The following is a 21,505-nucleotide window of genomic DNA, read 5'->3' on the forward strand; positions in this document are numbered from 1 at the left end:
AATGATTCTGTGCTCTTATTGGAGTTATCATTAATAGTTCTTTCTTGTTGGTTCATGATTAAAACTAAGGAAATTTCCCATAGAGATCACATGTATTATGCTCGGGGACAAAAATCCATTCCAGCAGACATTTAAAGCTCCACCCACCAAAACATAAAAGGAGAGAAAAGAGTGAGACAGAGAAACGGACTAACATTCAGACTGTTATCATACAAACTCACATGAAGTGATAGAGTGGGACATACAGAGAAACAAATACAGAATGGGAGATAGAGAATTACACAGAGATGCACAATTAAAAAGAGAAAAATAAATACACAAATATGTAGGCAGAGAGAAAAACATAGAATTATACAAACACATTTATTAAAGAATTAAAAACCAACACAAACACACCAGACATGCACACTTACACCTCCCCATACAGGAAAAGAAAACAAGAAGGAATGGGAGAGGAGAGGAATCACATACTGTAAAAGAATTGCAATGAAATGATAATGAAGACAAAGAAAGAAGAAAGAAAGAAAGAAAGAAAGAAAGAAAGAAAGAAAGAAAGAAAGAAAGAAAGAAAGAAAGATTTTGTTGCATATAAGATTGGCATACGTTCAATCAGGTGTGCACATGTGACCAATTAATCTCAATTTATTACAATGCATCTGTGTCTAGTGATAGTAAAAGTATGCCTCAATATCATTGGGCTATGTGTTTCATTTTTATTAAATGTAGACAAGAAATTCAATAAAAGTCCCTCTCAAGACTATTATTATATCTTATATGCCTTTATTTTCAAAAGAAGATTGAAAAATATGAGCTGTAAATTTATCATAATTAAGTTTCTTCTGTATTGTTTACATGTATACACATTTACACATATGTGGATCTCAAAAACAAAATTCAATTTTAACCCCAAGTAACTTGAAAATAACTTTCAGGCATTCGTATCATTGGTTGTAACTTCTTAATTATATCATTCATCTTATCGAGTTTTGTTGCTCTTACACATAATGGCTGTGAAAAGTACAGAGAAGAACGGTATAAAATAACTTTGAAGCTCATCATTACAAAATTAGTCATTATCTAATTGTTGCTTATAATCGACAGTCCGAAATGTCACCTCTAATATAGAATAAACATCCTGTTTTCTTCCCTGGAGATAACTCTGGAAGACTGTCAGTCTACCATATTTATCACAAAATTAACTACATGGATACTTGGTATGCAAACATAACTGTAGCAGGTTGTGTATGATAAAGGAAGACTGAGTAGCCAGGGCTGCAGGAGCTCAGCATCCTGAGTTTTCTTTCATAATGGCAACAAACAGGCAGGGAGGGTGGTTGAAATAGAGAACCACCTCTTGCTTCCTCCCCATCTAGACGTCTATCATTTCACACTCTTACTTTAATGCAGAGAATGTGCACAGTATTAGGTAAAAAAACAATTAATAGCAGCAGCTATTAAAAAAGAAAACAAAAGACAAAAACTAAAGAAAATTTTAAAACAATACAAAAGATAAGTTAGGACACTTTCTATATAGTGCTCCATATAATAAAAGCATTGTAAGTGACTAGGAAACAATCCCTTAAATAAGAAACATAGCACAAGTTCCCCCTCACTATCCAGAAGCAACCTTGAACCAAAACTAAAGGAAACCACTTCATAAGCCATTTCTTTTGCAGGGTTTTTATTTATTGTCTTCTATCTACTAGGCATAACCTATTGCCCTGAAAATAACTGTGTGTGTGTGTATGTGTGTGTGTGTTTTACTGAAGATCCATCCAAGACCATATTACAACATGACAGGTTACTTGAATTTTATAAATCAGAACAAGTTACACTAACTGATTTTACACCTTGTTATCTATAGACAGAATTCTGTAAAAACATCTTAGAATATGTAAGAGTATCTCTGTTCTTGTGGTTTTAATGCAAATAGGAAAGAACCAATGTGTGCATTTGATCTGGATGAAAACATAGCTCATGGCTCAGAAATCATATATTCAAGGACACATTCGAACACCACATACACAAACACACATACTTGTGCACACAATGACACAGACATAATCACACACACACACAATCACACACACACAGAGTCAGCAATGTAAATTTAAGGAAAAGTAAAGCTTCTGATATGTTGTTAATATCTGAGAACTTCTGTACAGTTTAACAACAAAGGATTACAGAAAAGCACACAAGATAGAGAAATAATTACATAGAATTTTAATTGACATTATTATAAAATATTGTCTTCTCACAGCATTTCAAACATATTAAGATCTAACTAATAATTGCAGAGCTGTGTGAATTTCTTCCTGATAGTGATGTTGTTTATAAAACAGATACATTTCAAGGTATAGTGTCTCTTTAAACAAAATAGTTCTAAAATTAATGTTTTTAGTGCATGAAAATGAAAAGAAAACCAGGCTTTTTCTGTACACATTAAAATATTTCTTGACTCATGGTGAACCATGGATATGTAAGTAATTCTCAGGAGATAAGATTAACCTTATAATCACATATTCCCAATATGAGGAAAAACAGATTTTTAATTATTGTTCAATGATACATAAAATATGTTTATCGTAGGAAAAAGGAACTATATCGTTTATCCTAAATGGATAGAAATAAAAACCCTGAACATGTTGAAAGTACATATCAATAAACTAAATGTGAAACAGTGGGGTGTTGCTATCACTAACAGGTATGAATTTCAGGACAGAATACTTAAAGCCATCTAGGCATGTAGCAAAAGGCTGTCCTCCAGCCATGACACAGGCATTGTCTCATGAGGACCGCTCAGTTCATTGTTATCTCTACAATATTCAGTCAAAAAGACACAATTTTTTATATTTGTATTTGAAGTCAAGAGTAGGAGAAGACATGTGCAACTACGGAGAGATTTGGGGATATGTTGGGATTCATGCAGGTGATTTGACAGTGGATTTCTATACTTATAAAAATTATCAGATTAATAGGATTCTAAAATCATCTGCATCTAAGTATTTTAAAATATGAGCAGAGTCTAAGGAATCTGAATTCAATCCTAGCAATAAGAAAAAAAGGGAAAATTGGGATTAAAAGAAATCCTTAAGTTAGAATAGAAAAAAATGTCCTAATTTATCCATAGGAAAAAATACAGGTTTATTTCAAGTGTAATGAAATACATAGATGATTCAAAGAACTGTCAAACCTAAAGGGCCAAACTGTAAACATAAAATCAAAGAAAACCACCAAAGAATTGATAAAAATATAAAAGATCATTGCTAAATATTCAATAGAGAACACAGAGAAAGAAAAGTGATAAAGGATATTTATTTAAATTAGAACATTTTTATGTTCTGAAAACATTTCTTTAAGAACAAAAGAGAAATAAATACATCATTGCATGAAGAAAATCTAAAAAGTACATATTACCAATCTTCTAAACTACACACAAGTTTGTTAATAATTATGGCAGGGTAACATATGAAAGCACTAGAGTCATGGGTGAAAATCAGTAAAAATGTAGACTTTAAAGGAATTGGATCTAAGTCACAAAGGTGTTGATAGACATCAGGGAGATTGCTCTTCTACAATACTGAGCATTTGCCAGAGCTGAAATCAAGCAGCCGAGGCAACAGTGCATTTCCCTGCAGGACTATCTGCTCTTCTGGTCTTCTCTGTCCCGAGGACACATCTGGTTTAGCTAAGCTACTGAGTATTCTATTTAATGTCACTGGTTAGAAATTACATTTATACTATACTTTCTCTTTAATCACTGTTTTGTATAACCTAGAAAGTATTTTTTTTGAGAAACTTTTACTAAAGTATTTTCCAAGACAGCAATATTTTTTTTATTCGATATAATTTATTTACATTTCAAATGATTTCCCCTTTTCTAGCCCCCCCACTCCCCGAAAGTCCCGCAAGCCCCCTTCTCTTCCCCTGTCCTCCCACCCACCCCTTCCCACTTCCCCGTTCTGGTTTTGCTGAATACTGTTTCACTGAGTCTTTCCAGAACCAGGGGCCACTCCTCCTTTCTTCTTGTACCTCATTTGATGTGTGGATTATGTTTTTGGGTATTCCAGTTTTCTAGGTTAATATCCACTTATTAGTGAGTGCATACCATGATTCACCTTTTGCGTCTGGGTTACCTCACTTAGTATGATATTCTCTAGCTCCATCCATTTGCCTAAGAATTTCATGAATTCATTGTTTCTAATGGCTGAATAGTACTCCATTGTGTAGATATACCACATTTTTTGCATCTACTCTTCTGTTGAGGGATACCTGGGAAGGTATTAAAATCAAATTGTGTGGTTATCATTATACACACCTTGGGTTTTTTTAGTGCAATTTCAACAGGACCATGTTAGAATATCGACTCTAGAAACATTTTGTACACATTAGCATTTATAAGTCAGAGAGAAGGTGATTCCCTGAGCTACATTCTATTCTGATTTACAGAAGGAATGGTTTTCAATGATCTGCATGCTACATAACAGTTACATTTATGATCTACACTAAATCCAGTAGTGAAAATGGAACAATAATATAAGTATTAGAAAAAGAGACACTTTTTCAAAAAATCATTCATTTTATTTATATGAGTAAACTGTACCTGTCTTCAGACACACCAGAAGAGGGCATCAGATCCTATTACAGATGGATGTGATCCACCATGTGTTTGATGGGAAATGAACTTAGGAACTCAGGAAGAGCAGGCAGTGCTCTTTACCACTGAGCCATCTCTCCAGCCCCAAATAGCCAATTATGTAGCAACTATATGTGTAACTCAAGAACAAAACTACTAACTACAGAGGATGTGTGAAGTTATAAATTTTTTCCTAAGTACTGTATGTATACACATGATCTCTCTCTCTCTCTCTCTCTCTCTCTCTCTCTCTCTCTCTCTCTCTCTCTCTCACACACACACACACACACACACACACACAAACAGACACACCCAAAGGTAAGTTAATAAAAATGATTTCTAAACAGAAGTTACATAAAGAGATATCTGTATTCCTGGAACATTCAAATAAATATGAGGATAAAGAGCCATGATTATGTAGCTGTATTTCCAAAGCAGGTGTGAGTGTGCACAGACATACAGAAAGAGCAGAGGGCAGAATTAGAGAGATAAAATAATATAGAACATGTGGATGCAAAGAGCAAATTAATTCTTGATATATTTTGCTCTATTTAAGAGTTGTTTGTAAATATCTTAGGAAATAACAATGATTTTTGATTAGACAGAAATATTTTAAAATAAATAATAGTTGGACAACACATATGTTAATATACAAGACATAAGAATTCAAGGGAAAAGGCTGTTTAATTATAAAAACCATAAGGGAAAAAGGTCAAGAAATATAAAGGCAGACCTATCAGAATTGCACCAAACTTCTCACCAGAGATTATAAAAGACAGAAAATCCTGGCCAGATGTCCTACAGACCGTAAGAGAACACAAATGCTAGCCCAGACTACTATACCAAGAAAACTCTCAATTACCATAGATGGAGAAACCATGATATTCCATGACAAAAAGAAACTTACACAATATCTTCCCAAAGATTCAGTCCTACAAAGACTAATAAATAGAAAACTCCAAAAAAGGAGGGAAACTACACCCTAGAAAAAGCAAGAAAATAATCTTTTAACAAACAGAAAGGAAGATAGCCACATAAACATAATTTCACCTGTAACAACAAAAATAACAGGAAGCAACAATCCCTTTTAAGTAATATCTCTTAACGTCAATGGACTGGATTCTCCAATAAAAAAAGATATAAACTAAAAGACTGATGTATAAAAAGGATCCAACAGTTTTCTCCCTACAAGAAACCCACCTCAGTGAGAAAGACAGACACTACCGCAGAGTAAATGACTGGAAAACAGTTTTCCAAACAAATGATATAGCCATTCTATTATCGAATAAAATTGACATTCAAATACATGTATCAAAAAAGATAAGGGTACATCATACTCACCAAAGGAAATAACTACTAAGAAGAACTCTCAATTCTGAACATCTATGCTCCAAATGCAAGGACACCCAGAATCATAAAAGTTTACTAATGCTCAAAGCACACATTGTACCTCACACCATAATAGTGGGAGACTTCAACACCCCACTCTCAACAATGGACAAATCATGGAAACAGAAACTATACAGACACACAGTGAATCTAACAGAAGTTATGAAGCAAGGATATATGTTTTTAACAGATATCTATGTAACATTTCATCTTTAAAAAAAAAAAAGAATATACCTTCTTCTCAGCACGTCATGGTACCTTCTCCAAAATTGACAATATAATTGGTCACAAAAGGGGCCTCAACAGATATAAGAAGATAGAAATAATCCAATGAATTCTATCAGATCACCACAGACCAAGGCTGGTCTTGTAAAACAACAAAAACAATAGCCCACATGCATGTGGAAACTAAACAATGCTCTACTCAATGATAACTTGGTCAAGGAAGAAAACACTACCCAAATCTTTCTATGAAGCCACAATTACTCTGATACCTAAACCACACAAGACTCAACAAAGAAAGAGAATTTCAAACAAATTTCTCTTATGTACATCAATGCAAAAATACTCAATAAAATCCTTGCAAACAAAATTCAAGAACACATCAAAATGCTCACCCATCATGATCAAGTATGCTTCATTTCAGGAATGCAGGAATGGTTCCACATAAGGAAATCCATCAACGTAATTATTCCACTATATGAACAAACTCAACGGAAAAAACACATGATCATCTCATTGGAGGCTAAGAAAGCATTTAACAAAATCCACCATCCCTTCATGATAAAAGCCTTGGAAAGGTCGGTAATTCAAGTCCCATAACTAAACATAGTAAAATCAATACATAACAAACCAGTAGCAAACATCAAACTAAATGGAGAAAAACTTGAAGCAATACCACTAAAATCAAGGGTGAGGCAATGCTGTCCACTCTCTCCCTACCTATTAAATATAGTACTAGAAATCCTAGCCATAGCAATTAGAAAAAAAGAAGAGGCCAAAGGGATACCAATTGGATAGGAACAAGACAAACTATCACAATTTGCTGATGATTTGATTATATACTTAAGCGACCACAAAAATTCCACCAGAGAACTCCTAAACATGATAATCACCTTCAACAAAGTGACTGGATATAAAATTAACTCAAATAAATCAGAGGCCTTCCTCTACTCAAAGGATAAATAGGTTGAGAAAGAAATTAGGAAAACAACCTCCTTCACAATAGTCACGAATAATATAAAATAACTTGATGTGACTCTAACAAGCAAGGGAAAGAAATTCATGTCTCTGAAGAAATAAATTGAAGATCTCAGAAGTTGGATAGACCTCCCATGCTCATGGATTGGCAGGATTAATCTGGTAAAAATGGCCATCTTGCCAAAAGCAATCTACAGATTCAATGAAATCCCCATTAAAATTTCAACTCAATTCTTCATAGAGTTAGAAAGAGCAATTGAGAATTCATCTGGTAGATTAAAAAAATGGGGGAAGGAAAACTATTCTCTAAAATAAAAGAAATTCTAGCAGAATCACCATCCCTGACTTCTAGTTGTACTACATAATAGCTGGGATAAAAAATTAATTTTATTGGTAGAGTGACAGGCAAGTAGATCAATGGAATAGAACTGAAGATCTAGAAATGAACCCACACACCAATGGTCACTTGATCTTTGAAAAAGGAGCTAAAATTGTCCAGTGGAAAAAAAGACAGCATTTTCAACAAATGGTGCTAGTTGAACAGGACGCATGTAGAAGAAAGCAAGTCAATCCATTCTTATGTCCTTGTACAAAGCTAAAGTCCAAGTAGATCACGGACCTCCACATAAAACCAAATACACTGAAATTAATAGAAAAGAAAGTGCCTCAAGCACAGAGGAACTATGAAAAATTTCCTGAACCAATAGCTTATGCCTTAAGATCAAGAATTGACAAATGGGACCTCATAAAACTGCAAAGCTTCTGTAGGACAAACCACACTGAAAATAGGTCAAAATGGCAACAAGCAGATTGGGAAAAGGTATTTACCAACCCTATATCGAATAGAGGGCAATTGTCCAGTATATGAAAAAAAAAAAACTCAAGAAGTTTGACTCCAGAAAAACAAATAACCCTACTAAAAATGGGGTACAGAGCTGACCAAAGAATTCTCCACTGAGGAATATCGAATGGCTTAGAAGAACCTAAGGAAATGAACACCAATAGCATACACTCTAAGATCAAGAATTGACAAATGGGACCTCATAAAACTGCAAAGCTTCTGTAAGGCAAAGGATACTGTCAATAGGACAAATGGCAATCAATAGACTGGGAAAAGAGCTTTACTAATCCTTAATCTAATAGAGGACTAATATCCAAAATATGCAAGGAACCCAAGGAGTTGGACTCCAGAGAACCAAATAACCCTATTTAAAAACTGGGTTAAACAAAGAATTCTCAACCGAGGAATACTGAATGGCTGAGAAGCACCTGGCTTGTGGGACTTTCGGGGAGTGGGGGGGCTAGAAAAGGGGAAATCATTTGAAATGTAAATAAATTATATCGAATAAAAAAAAGAAAAAAAAAGAAATGTTCAACATTATTCATCAGGGACATGCAAATCAAAACAACCTTGAGATTCTGCTTCACAGCAGTCAGAAAGGCTAAAATCAAAAACTCAGGTGACAAGAGTGTTGTCAAGGATGTGGAGGTGGGATTGCAAGTTGGTACAACCAGTCTAGAAATCAGCTTGGCAGTTCCTCAGAAAATCAAGCATAGTACTACCTGAGAACCCAGCTATACCACTCCTGGCATATACCAGAAGATGCTCCACATTGCTATAAGGACACATGCTCTACTGTGTTCAGCCTGATTTATAATAGCTAGAAGCTAGAAAGAACCCAGATGTCTCTCAACAGAGGAATGGACACAGAAAATGTTATACATTCACACAAAGGAATACTACTTAGCTATTAAAAACAATGAATTCATGAAATTCTTAGGCAAATGTATTGAAATAGAAAATTTCATCCTCAGTGAGGTAACCCAGTCACAAAAGAAAACACATGGTATGCACTCAGTGATAAGTGGATGTTAGCCCAGAAGTTTGGAATACCCGTGACACAATTTACAGACAAAATGAAGCTCAAGAAGAAGAAAGATCAAAGTGTGGATACTTAGGTCCTTCTTAGAAAGTGGAACCCATGGGAGGAGATAGAGAGACAAAGTGTGGAGCAGAGACTGAAGGAAAGACGATCCAGACACTGCCCCATCTGGGGTTCCATTCCATATAAGTCACCAATATCCCATATACACACACTATTGTGGATGCTAACAAGCGCTTGCTGACAGAAGCCTGATTTAGCTGTCTCCTGAGAGGCTCTGCCAGTACCTGACAAATACAGAGATGGCTGCTCTCAGCCAACCACTGGACTGAGCACAAGGACCCCAATATAGGAGCTAGAGAAAGGACCCAAGGATTTGATGGAGCTTGCAGCCTGATAGAAGGAGCAATAATATGAACCCACCAGTACCCCCAGAACTCCCAGGGACTAACCTACCAAGCAAAGGTGACATATGGAGGGACGCATGGCTCCAGCTGTATAGGTAGCAGAGGATGGCCTTGTTGGACATCAAAGGGAGGAGAGGCCCTTAGTCCTGATAAGGCTTTATGCTCCTTATTGAGGAGTACTAGGACAGGGAAGTAGGAGTGGGTGGGTTGGTGAGCAGGGGGAGGGGGGATGGTATAGGGTGTTTTAGGAGGAGAAACCAGGGAAGGGGATAACATTTGAATTGTAAATAAAGAAAATAGAAAATACCCAATAAAAAGAAAGAAATGTTTAACATCCTTAGTTATCACGGAAATGCAAATTAAAACAACGCTGAAATTCTACCTCACACCAGTCAGAATGGCTAAAATCAAAAACTCAGGGGACAGCAGGTGCTGGGGAGGATGTGGAGAAAAAAGGAACACTCTTCCATTGCTGGTGGGGTTGTAAGCTAGCACATCCAGTCTGGAAAACAGTTTGGCAGTTCCTCAGAAAATTGGACATAGTACTACTGGAGGACACAGCTATACCACTCCTGGGCATATTCCCAGAAGATGCTCTACCATGTATTAGAGACACATGCTTCACTATGTTCATAGCAGCCTTATTTACAATAACCAGACGCTGGAAAGAACCTAGATGTCCTTCAACAGAGGAATGGATACAGAAAATGTGGTACATTTACAAAATGGAGTACTACTCAGATATTAAAAACAAAGAATTGATGAAATTCTTAGGCAAATGGATGGAACTAGAAAATATCCCGAGTGAAGTAACCTAATCATGAGAGAACAGACAAGGTATGCACTCACTGATAAGTGGATATTAGCCCAGAAGTTTGGAATACCCAAGATACAATTCATGAACCACATGAAACTCAAAAAGAAGACCAAGATATGGATACATAGGTCCTTCTTAGAAGGGGAAACAAAATACCCAGGGGAGGATATACGGAGACAAAGTGTGGAGCATACACTGAAGGAAAGACCATCCAGAGACAGCCCTACCTATGGATCCATCACATATATATTCACCAAACTCAGACACTATTGTCGATGCCAACAAGCTCTTGCTGATAGGAGCCTGATACAGCTGTCTCCTGAGAGGCTCTGTCAGGGACTGACAAATACAGTGGTGTATGCTCTCAGCCTACCATTGGACTAAGCACAGGATCCCCAATGGAGGAACTAGAGAAAGGATCCAAGGAGCTGGAGGGCTTTGCAGTCCCCTAGGAGGAACAACAAATTCAACCAACCAGTACCCGAGAGCTCTCAGGAACTAAACCACCAACCCAAGAGTACACATGGAGGGATCCATGGCTCCAGCCCCATATGCACCACTGGATGGCCTTGTTGGACATTGATGGGAGGAGAGGCCCTTGGTCCTGTAAAAGCTCAATGCTCCAGTGTAGGAGAATGCAAGTACAGGGAAGTGGGATTGGGTGGGTTGCTGAGCAGGGAGCAGGAAGAATTGGATAGGGGGTTTGCCTAAGGGCAACCAGGAAAGGGGATAACATTTGAAATGTAAATAAAAAAAATATCTTTAAAAAAAGAAAGAAAAATGATGTTTAATTCTAAAACTAATACTTGGAATGGAAATATATGATGGTGCAACTACCTGATGTAACTTTCAGTCATCTTAGAAAAAATATTTTTTCTTTATTCTGCTTTAGCATGTGGATCAATCTTGTTTCATGATGCTTTCTTCATATCACATATAAAACATGGGTGCATGCCATACCCATTTAGCTTTTCTGTATTCAAAACTTCATACTATCTCTCTTGTCCACCCTCCTATGTCTCCATCTTCCATTACTCTACAAACTGCCTGTCTCTCTCCTAGTCATGAACTTGAAATATCAGTTTTGGTTTTGTATTCACATACACTGTCACAGGTTGCGAGGTCCTCAGTGAATATCTTCAGTGAGAACGTTCTCTTGATACTCTTTTTGGCTGCATTAATGGATCTGCTCAAATGCAATAAAAACACACAATATAGCAAAATAAATTTGCTAGTAGCTTCTTTAATGCAAATCACTTTAATACTTTATAAGTACCATCATAGAATTAGATATAAGACAATAAGTTTATCAATATGCAGTATTGTATTAGGGAATATTTGAAAATGTTTTTGAGCCAAAGGTCTGGCCAGTTAATAACACATTGATCTAGGAAACACAGCCAGTCCTCAGAAAGTTTTCTTTGCACGGAGGCTGTCAACTAGAATACATAAGAAAAAAATTACAATCCAGAAATTTAGGGCACACCTGTAACCATACCATGAGGCTTTTGACTTGGACCTTGATATGGACATATTGCGGCATAGTGACCATGAAAACCTTAGGCTCAGGCAAGATAGAACACACCCACCATTAATTTCTACAATCTAAGGGAAGTGGAGCTGAGCTCAAGGTCAGCCTGGGACAAAGCAAGGTCCCAATTTAGGCATGGTGGTACACACCTTTAATCTGAGCCGATCCTTCTGTTGGAGGCTTACATAAGGACTGTGGAAGCAGGAAGACTCACTCTTCTTTGCCTGCTTGCTCTTACTGCCAGCACATCTACTGGTATCTACGTCTTCAGGATTCCAGTTTATACAGAAGACCAGGTGAAATAATCTTGCCTCATAGACTGAAAAACTACTAGATTTTTTGACTTCCCATTCACAGCTATTTATTGTTGGCTTAGTTAGACTACAGACCATAAGTCATTACAGTAAGTTCCCTTAATATATAGAGGCAGTCCATAAGTTCTGAGGGAAAGTTCTATAACTAATGCACAAGGAAAAGGCAAAAATCAGCTTCACTTCAAAGGAGCAGATGGCTTGAATGGGCATGGTAGAGTAACATCTATGGAGTGGAATTTAAAGTAATACTAAAGAGTACTGTTTACTCCAATATAAAAAGGAAGCAATGACTGCATTTCCTCAACATTAAATGAAATATGTGATAGACAAAAGAATCTAAGGCAGTATCCATTGACCATCTAATCAATAACAGGTTTGAAGACAGTCTGCCAAATATATTTTTAAGAAATAAATTAAACACAAACTACAATTCCCGTATCAGTACAGAATTAAAGTATGATCACAAGTAAAATACCTTCTCAGAAAATAGTACCACTGAACTTTCTGTTCTTTGGAACTGTAAAATTAAAAGAAAAAAAGGTTATAATCTTGATAAGAGTAAGACTTTTAAGATTATTGCTCATTAAAATTACTATAAGCCAAGTGCCATCATGCAGGTGTAGATGGAATTCTCCACATGACTGCCCTTCTGAATGACATGATTCACTGGAACACTTGTGTGAAAGGAAGATGAATACAGCAGAAGATAGTTGGGAATGTCAAGACTTGACTGTGTTTCAAGAGCTGTGTGACTATGGCAGGGCCAACAACTGCTCCTAGATTTAGTTTCATTGTATAAAGGGATAGGTAAGGCAGTGTCCTCTTAGCATGAGGTCATGTCATATAGCAAGGGATCATTATTCACACTAAACTGCAGGTAAGATATATGACCATTGTTTAGAATACACTTGATGCAGGGAGAACACCTTTTTAGAAAAAAAAATTGTGTGTTTCCTTGACTTAATTGGCATACAAGACAGGAGGTATGGGAAACTAGTGCTTCACCTGTGTGAGTCAGCACACCAACTCTCCTGGCACAAATTAATAATAATCTCAACACTCTTCCACTGAAACATGTAATTCTCTAATTTAAGATGGATTAAATATGAATTCACCATAAAATTTTTAACTGCAAATTTTATATTGAATGAGTTAAACCTCATTAATATTTGACACATTCATTGAGTATTACTACAATCAACATCATCTTGTTGATACAAACAGCAACCCTCACCTAATGCACTATTCCTCTTCCCCATGCTCACAACCCTAAGTCAGGTAGAGTTTTTCTATCTGTAAGCTAATGTGTACATTGTTTCATCTTTCTGAAAAAAATTATCCATGCTGCAAAGAACTTTTATTCACATGATTGCTTCTCCACTTTGTCATGATTCTAACATCCATAGTGCAAGTTGACTCCCTATGGACCTATGGACTGAGTCTTGCCCAAAGACTGGCACAGTCATGTTTCTACCATTAACTGCTAACCCACTCTACTCTCAGTCTACAACAATCTTTATCAAAAGGGTGGATTATGTCTGTGTCCCTCAACCTACACAAACACACACACACACACACACACTCTCACACGTGTATGAGATACATACACGTGTATATATATATATATATAAAATCTGCATATACATATATACACATACTTACATATATGAATATATGTGTATATATGTATATATATGTACATATATATTTAACACACCACATATCACTAAAATAAAAAGTAACATAAGTGGAAACCTCATAGGTATTTGGTGATATGTAGGGGTTGGTTCCAATACTTTGATCAGAATGTAAATCCTGAAGGTCCTGTTACCTAACTGGTTCTTCATCAATAAAGATCCCATTGACCAATGAGCTAGTTGGAATTGTCAGGATTTCCAGCTTCACTACAGGACAGCTAGCAGATTCAGGGGAGGAGCAAAAGATTCACCAGCTACAGAGGGAGAAAGAGTCACCAGCCATGTGAGATCTAAGGAGTATTGGCCATTGGCTATTCCCCCAACTAGCCTGAGGTTGCAGGCAGGAGATTAGAAACATTATTAAGCTGAGGGTAGATTTAGGGTGCTGAGCTTGGATTAAAGTGACTGAGCAAAAAAGCTGAAGGCAGATTCAGAGGTGTGAAGCCGTGGGAGAAAAGTAGGGAAGAGGAGTGAGAAGTGAGGAAGGCTTGGAAGAGCCTGGCCATTGAGCTAAGGCAGATCAACATGAGCTCATCTGAGGATCTGATGGCACCTTATCCCTTGACCTTTATCCTTATCAATCGACAATATGCCACCAGTGATAGTCTGCTACACAGACCTTCAAATACTTGAGCATTCTATGAGTAATCATTTTTATCTGTTCAACTAAATACTATTTTATGGAAATTAGCCAGGGAGTATCAGAGGTATTTGTTAAATTTAGCTATTCTATGCCATGTTATTGGAGAAAAATCAATTTGTTTATTTTCAAAGCCTAAACAATACCAGACATTATGGAGCCAAAAATGTGAAGGATATGTTTTCTTTTGTTTTGTCCACATCCTTCTTAGAAGACAATGTAACTCCATTCTGCCCCAAGTATCTTTTTGAACCCTGATGAACATCACAGATCAAAAAACTAAGGTATATACTTAGATGTGGAATGTATGTTGTGGAAATTATAGACAAACTGGGGTCATCATAGAAGGGTAAAATTGGAGTTGGCACCTTGTATAAAATCAAACTAAACTGGACTCTTATTTTGTAAACATTCTGGTTAATTGGTTTAATCTGTGAATTAGGAAACATTAAGTTGCCCAGTGGATTCTACAGCTATTTTCCTGTGAATACTGGTCCAAAGTGTTGGTCTTACCAAAAGGTGGTCAAAAAATTTCCAGTGGGCCAAAACAGGAAAAGGTTCTTGCAAGGAAAGGTCTGATTTTTTTTTCTGACTAGGTCCACATTATCTACAGTGCACAGGTTATCCAGTGGGATGATACATTTTATCTTAAACTTGTTCTTATTCCTAGAAAAAGAATCAAGTATCTCTGTTAGTTTGATTTGCATTGTGGTTGGTATTGCTGGTGGAAATAATCAGTTGCTCCTGCCCCAGAACAAAGGAGAACTTCAGGCACAGTTCAAGCCAGGGTAGATGGAATTCAACAAAGCATGTGTTGAAAGATGGTACTGGATATGAGCTTCTCAGTGATCACAAATAGACACAGCCTGATTGTTTTCTGATTGAAGAAGGTTTAAAATGAATATAGTGTGAATATGTGCATATATATATATATATATATATATATATATATATGGCATTTTTAGAAAACTATGTATCTCAAGATTTCTTCCTTACATATTGTTAATTAGTAACCATTTATTTCCATAATGACCATATCATAAATTATTAGTTAAAATTTTGTACTTTATATTGAACCAACCCTGCATCCCTGGGATAAAGCCTACTTGATTATGGTGGATGATCATTTTGATGTGCTCTTGGATTCGGTTGGCAAGAATTTTACTGAGTATTTTTGCATCGATGTTCATAAGGGAAATTGGTCTGAAGTTCTCTTTCTTTGTTGGATCTTTGTGTGGTTTTGGTATCAGCGTAATTGTGGCTTCGTAAAAGGAATTGGGTAGTGTTCCTTCTGTTTCTACTTTGTGGAATAGTTTGAAGAGTATGGTGTTAGGTCTTCTTTGAAGGTCTGATAGAATTCTGCACTGAAACCATCTGGTCCTGTGCTTTTTTTTGGTTGGAAGATTTTCTATGATCCCTTCTATTTCTTTAGGGGTTATGGGACTGTTTAGATGATCTATTTGGTCCTGATTTAATTTTGGTATTTGGTACCTGTCAAGGAAATTGTCCATTTCTTCCAATTCTCCAGTTGTGTTGAGTAGAGGCTTTTGTAGTAGGATCTGATGATTTTTTGGATTTCCTCAGTTTCTGTTGGTATATTCCCCTTTTCATTTCTAATTTTGTTAATTTGGATACTTTCTCTGTGCCCTTAGGTCAATCTGACTAAGGGTTAATCTATCTTGTTGATTTTCTCAAAGAACCAGCTCCTGGATTCGTTGATACTTTGAATGGTTCTCTTTGTTTCCACTTGATTGATTTCAGCCCTGAGTTTGATGATTTCCTGTCTTCTACTCCTCCTGGGTGAATTGGCTTCTTTTTGTTCCAGGGCTTTCAGGTGTATCCTTAAGCTGCTAGTGTATACTCTCTCCATTTTCTTTTTGGAGGCACTCAGGGCTATGAGTTTTCCTCTTAGCACTGCTTTCATTGTGTCCCAAAGATTTGGGTATGTTAATCCATCAATGCAATCCACTACATAACCAAACTCAAAGAAAAAAAAACACATGGTCATTTCATTGGATGCTGAAAAAGCATTTGACAAAATTCAGCATCCTTTCATGCTTAAAGTCTTGGAAAGAACAGGAATTCAAGGCCCATACCTAAACATAGTAAAAGCAATATACAGCAAACTGGTAGCCAGCATCAAACTAAATGGAGAGAAACTTGAAACAATCCCACTAAAATCAGGGACTAGACAGGGCTGCCCCCTTTCTCCTTATCTTTTCAGTATTGTACTTGAGGTACTAATTCGGGAAATTAGACAACATAAGGAGGTCAAAGGGATACAAATTGGAAAGGAAGAAGTCAAACTATCATTATTTGCAGATGATATGATAGTTTACCTAAGTGACCCAAAAAACTCCACTAGAGAACTCCTACAGCTGATAAACAACTTCAGCAAAGTGGCAGGTTATAAAATCAACTCAAGCAAATCAGTAGCCTTCCTATACTCAAAGGATAATCAGGCTGAGAAAGAAATTAGGGAAATGACCCCCTTCACAATAGCCACAAACAGCATAACGTACCTTGGCGTGACTCTTATCAAACATGTGAAAGATCTGTATGACAAGAACTTCAAGACTATGAAGAAGGAAATGGAAGAAGACCTCAAAAAAATGGAAAAACCTCCCATGCTCATGGATTGGCAGGATTAATATAGTTAAAATGGCCATTTTGCCAAAAGCAATATACAGATTCAACACAATACCCATCTAAATCCCAACTCAATTCTTCACAGAGTTAGGAAGAGCAATCCTCAAATTCATCTGGAGTAACAAAAAACCCAGGACAGCTAAAACTATTCTCAACAATAAAAGAAACGCTGGTGGTATCAGTATCCCTGACCTCAAGCAATACTACAGAGCAATAGTGTTAAAAACTGCATGGTATTGGTACAGTGACAGGCAGGCAGATCAATGGAAAAGGATTGAAGATCCAGAAATGAACCCACACACCTATGGCCACTTGAACCTCGACAATGGGGTGGAAATCATCCAATGGAAAAAAGATAGCCTTTTCAACAAATGGTGCTGGTTCAACTGGAGGTCAGCATGCAGAAGAATGCGAATTGACCCATCCTTGTCTCTTGTACTAAGCTCAACTACAAATGGATCAAGGACCTCCACATAAAGCCAGATACTCTGAAGCTAGTAGAAAAGAAACTGGGGAAGACCCTTGAGGACATCGGTACAGGGGGAATATTCCTGAACAGAACACAAATAACTTATGCTCTAAGATCAAGAATTGACAAATAGGACCTCATAAAATTACAAAGTTTCTGTAAGGCAAAGGACACCATCAAAAGGGCAAATCGGCAACCAACAAATTGGGAAAAGATCTTCACCCACCCTACATCAGATAGAGGGCTAATATCCAATATATATAAAGAACTCAAGAAGTTAGACTCCAGAAAACCAAACAACCCTATTAAAAAAAATGGGGTACAGAGTTAAACAAAGAATTTTCACCTGAAGAACTTTGGATGGCGGAGAAGCATCTTAAAAATGCTCAACTTCATTAGTCATTAGGGAAATGCAAATCAAAACGACCCTGAGATTTCACCTTACACCAGTCAGAATGGCTAAGATTAAAAATTCAGGAGAAAGCAGATGTTGGCAAGGATGTGGAGAAAGAGGAACACTCCTCCACTGCTGGTGGGGTTGCAAATTGGTACAACCACTTTGGAAATCAGTCTGGCGGTTCCTCAGAAAGCTGGGCACCTCCCTTCCAGAAGATCCTGCTATACCACTCCTGGGCATATACCCGGAAGATTCCCCAGCATATAATAATGATACATGTTCCACTATGTTCATAGTAGCCCTATTTATAATTGCCAGAAGCTGGAAATAACCCAGGTATCCCTCAACAGAAGAGTGGATGCAAAAAATGTGGTATATATACACAATGGAGTACTATTCAGCCAATAGAAATAATGAATTCGTGAAATTCTTAGGCAAATGGATGGAGCTGGAGAACATCATACTAAGTGAGGTAACCCAGACTCAAAAGATGAATCATGGTATGCACTCACTAATAAGTGGATATTAACCTAGAAAACTGGAATACCAAAAACATAATCCACACATCAAATGAGGTACAAGAAGAGCAGAGGAGTGGCCCCTTGTTCTGGAAAGACTCATTGAAGCAGTATAGGGCAAAACCAGAACAGGGAAGTGGGAAGGGTTAGGTGAAAAAACAGGGGGAGGGAAGGGGGCTGATGGGACTTTTGGGGAGTGGGGGTCTAGAAAAGGGGAAATCATTTCAAATGTAAATTAAAAATATATTGAATAAAAAAAAGCAAAAAAAATTGTACTTTACTTAACCACATTTAATATTTTTTCTAAAATAAATAATATAGAAATATTGTCTAAGTGGATAAAATTTATTTCCCATTGCCCTTTTTTGTATACTAAGAAGTAATGTCAGCTCACTACATTGGCTCCTTTTGTAAACACATAAAGCACATCGCATACAAGTTCCCAAAAAGATGATTATTTATCTCAGTTATTTAAACAAGTAATTAGAAATATGTCTTCCAATCAAGCATTCTGATCTTGTCACATGTTTATAAGAAACAATAATCTTGGAAAAATGGAAGCATTAATTTCCTTCTTTCATCATTTCTTTTCTACGAAATTTGTCCTTTGAAAAATTCACAAATTCAGTATTTTATAATTATTATTTTATTGTTGTTGTTCTCTCTTTTCCCTTCTATTGTTTGACAGAATACTTCCCAGATGTGGGATTTTTATTACTTTATTAAAGGGTGAATATTACCTCTTTGTGTGTGAATGTGTGTATGTGTGTAAGTTTGTGTGTGTGTGTGTTTGTGTGTGTGTGTGTTCATTTGGGTATATAAATCTGTATCGGACACTGTTTAGCTAATATGTTGGTCTAAACTGAAGATACTTACTCTGCCTCTCTCAGATTCAGGAGACAAATGACACAATATAAACCCTGAATCAAAAATCATAAGGATGTACATACATACATACATACATATATACATATACACATACATATACATATACACATATACATATACTCTTCAAATGTGTGTTGTTTTTGAAACATGATACTACAGAGAAAAATTCTCACACTATTTAATGTACCATATAACAGTCAAAATATGGGAATATATAATATATACTAAAGGATACACATGCACACTCATAGAGAAATATACAAACACATGTCAAATCACACATTATATACAACATCAAACGTTCATTTTAGATGATTTATTGGCAATAGTCTTATTAAAAATGTCTTTCAAATTAAACAAAGAATGTTTTAAATATACAAGATACCAGGAAAAATACACATAAAATGAATGTATATAAATCACAACACAGTGAATCTATAAAAACAACCGTGTATTTATCATACACATATCTTGTTGAAGAAAAATACAAGCATACATATTTTTGTTACCATCAAAATGAACTCCAATTTAAAAATGAAAAAATCCTTTTACATTCTTCTAGTGAATGGTGCATGTGTTGTATGAAAGAATTCTTTTATTCCAAACATATGGCACTATATGATATTTCTTAAATCCCTCATACTTTTCAACAGAGATACTAAAAAGCTCACGTTTTGAAGTAGCCTGTATTATAAGCATTAGGCACAAGTTGAGTGTCTAAAATGTTTCATCTTTATTTTTGCAGTGACTAGAATCTGCTTTAGAAACTTAACTGATTTCTTCTAGACAGTTATCATGAATACTCATGAATTGTGTTCATTTTCCATTTACTTGAACTGGAATATAGCAACTTCATCAAGCACTCAAAGCTTTTCACTGCCTTATGTCTGGATGTTCCTGGTCCAAAAGGATTCTACACAATGGAGTACTAGTCAGCCATTAGAAACAATGAATTCATGAAATTTTTAGGTAAATGGATGGAGCTAGAGAACATCATTCTAAGTGAGGTAACCCAGACTCAAAAGGTGACTCATGGTATGCACTCACTAATAAGTGGATATTAACCTAGAAAACTGGAATACCCAAAACATAATCCACACATCAAATGAGGTACAAGAAGAAAGGAGGAGTGGCCCCTTGTTCTGGAAAGACTCAGTGAAACAGTATTCAGCAAAACCAGAACGGGGAAGTGGGAAGGGGTGGGTGGGAGAACAGGGGGAGAGAAGGGGGCTTATGGGACTTTCGGGGAGTGGGGGGCTAGAAAAGGGGAAATCATTTGAAATGTAAATAAAAATATATCGAATAAAAAAAAACAAAAAACAAAACAAACAAAAAACAAAACAAAACAAAAAAAGGATTCATGTGCCTTATGTCAAAAATTAAACTCAGTGAGGTTTTCTTTCATTGTAAGAATAATGCTAAATATTGAAATCTTATGACAAAGAGGTCATGTTCAAAAGAGTTATTTTAAAGTAAAAAGGTGAAGAAAGCATTTTATTATAAAATGACAGCTAAGCATCATAGCTAATATGGGGGAAATGAAGTGAAATTTCTTGCACACAGGAACCATGAATAGAGATTTACTCTATCTTGGTAGAGGCAACAATTTTCTATTCTCCATTGCTCTTCTACTCACACACACTCTTTTGTTCCTAATCTTCTGTGTTTGGACATCATTGAGAAAGCAGAGAGTAGAAAAAAAACCCTCCCCAGGAACTTGTATGATTTAGAAGGAAGATTACATCAGTGATTTTTCCTGTGTTCCCAGGTAACACTGGTCCTGTCATCAGTAAAATGGACAACAAATAAATACAAAGGTCATAGGTTAGAAAATCATAATAAAGGCAGATTATGAAGAAAAAGCACAGATAAATCAGTTGAAATTGTTGAATTTGATCATGAGGGAAATCATACATTCGGTAAGGTTTCACTTGGGTCCATGAGGGAAGGATAGAATCAGCTATAATTTTGTTGAAGATATTTATTGGCCCTTTATTGGGAATCTTCCTTCTCTTCTATACCTATTATCCTTAGGTTTTGTCTTCTCATTGTGTTCTTCTGAATGTTTTA

Source organism: Apodemus sylvaticus, chromosome 21 (assembly GCF_947179515.1).
Source record: "Apodemus sylvaticus chromosome 21, mApoSyl1.1, whole genome shotgun sequence".
NCBI lineage: Eukaryota > Metazoa > Chordata > Mammalia > Rodentia > Muridae > Apodemus > Apodemus sylvaticus.